The sequence below is a fragment of the Rhagoletis pomonella genome, unplaced genomic scaffold (genome assembly GCF_013731165.1).
Source record: "Rhagoletis pomonella isolate Grant_MI unplaced genomic scaffold, Rhpom_1.0 Rhpom_scaffold_00098, whole genome shotgun sequence".
Classification (NCBI taxonomy): Eukaryota; Metazoa; Arthropoda; class Insecta; order Diptera; family Tephritidae; genus Rhagoletis; species Rhagoletis pomonella.
Window position 1 is genome coordinate 168,644 of NW_023458652.1, and position 1,846 is coordinate 170,489.

The following is a 1,846-nucleotide window of genomic DNA, read 5'->3' on the forward strand; positions in this document are numbered from 1 at the left end:
TAGATGGCTTGCCATTATTTAATAGCTCAAGAACTCAGCTTTGGCCAATTCTTTTAAAAATTGTAAATGTCCCAAATATTACAGTTTTTCCAATAGGTATTTATAAAGGAAAACAAAAACCTAATGAGGTTAATGAGTTCTTCAGCGATTTTGTTAATGAATTTCAATTATTGAAAGAAAACGGTTTAGAACTAGGAGGCAAAATATATTATTTAAAAATTAGAGCTTTAGTATGTGATGCACCAGCTAGAGCATTTGCATGCGGTATTCCGCATCACACATCAGCTCATGGATGTTCGAAGTGCACAGTAGAAGCAAAGAAAGTGAATAATACCCTAGCGTATCCCACTGAAGTAGGTGAACTAATAAGTGATGCAGATTTCACCCTGAGAAAGTTTTTGAACCATCACCAAATAGGATTCCGTTCAGAAAAAACTCCTTTTGAAATAATTAATTTAAATATGATAACACAGGTTCCTTTAGAACCGATGCATTTAATTGACCTTGGTATTACGAAAAAGTTTTTGACTAGGATTTTAAAAAATAAACTAAATTCTGATATGAGATTAACTTGGGAAGACAAGAAAAATATTTCAGAACATTTAGTTTCACTTAAAACTCATATCCCGAAGGAATTCGTTCGTCTGCCTCGAAGTCTGGATGAGGTTCCGCACTGGAAAGCCACTGAATTTAGGCAATTTTTGCTTTATACTGGGATCTTAGTCCTTAAAGAAAAGGTGCATGAAAGTATTTATTACGAATTCTTGTTGTTGCATTGCGCGTGTAGATTGTTGTCCTGTCCAAAAAATGTTCATTCAAATTTCATGAACGCAGAAGAGGCATTAAAATTATTCGTACAAAATTTTCCAAAAATATTTGGTGATGAAAGTGTATCCTATAATGTTCATGGTTTGTTGCACCTAGCGGAAAATGTAAAAACGTTTGGAGTTCTTCAAAGTTTTTCTGCTTATGACTTTGAAAATTTCTTGCAAATCTTAAAAAAGAACGTAAGAAAACCAACTCACATTTTGAAGCAAATTAGCAATATAAATAAACATTCTGACCTTACTGCTGAACCAAAAAATATTGGGTTTATAGAGTTCAATGCAAAACTTAAAGCCTATAGAAATCTGCATTACTTGTTTAGTACCAAAAGTCCAAATAATGTCTGCATAATAAGCCCTTTTACTGTATTTAAGATTGATGCCTTCCAGAAATCTGGTACTGGCTCCGGGATTGTAGTTGGTAGAAGGTTTCTTAATATTACTAGTTTTTTCAAGGAACCTTTAGACTCATGTTCAGATCTAGGTATATGTTTGGGAGATGTTGTTCCTAGTACTGAGATTGAAATGTATCCTGTTGAAGAGATTAGTGGCAAAATGATGTATTTACCACATAACGGCCAATTCCTTTTCATTCCTATATTACATGGCTGTACCAATTAAAATTTAATTTGAACTTTTTATTTCATTCATGTTTACAGTCAACATCAAAAGATTGAATACAGCGGCTTTATTAACTTATTTTGTTATATTAATTTTACCAAATTGTTTTAGCAAATATATTTCATGGACTATGTTCAGTATGTAATTTAAAAAGGTGATTCTGTCAATTTTTCCTGTAGAATGAACTATATTTTTTAAAACAATTTGGTAAAATTAATATAACAAAATAAATAAATAATGCCACTGTATACCAACTTTTGATGATGACGGTATACATATATATTTATTATTTTGTAATTTATTTGTTTTTACTACTGCCTTATTTTTAATTATTTATTTTTTCATTTAACATTATGTATGTTTTTCGTATTTTTCATGGATTTTGGAGCTTAACAATATGA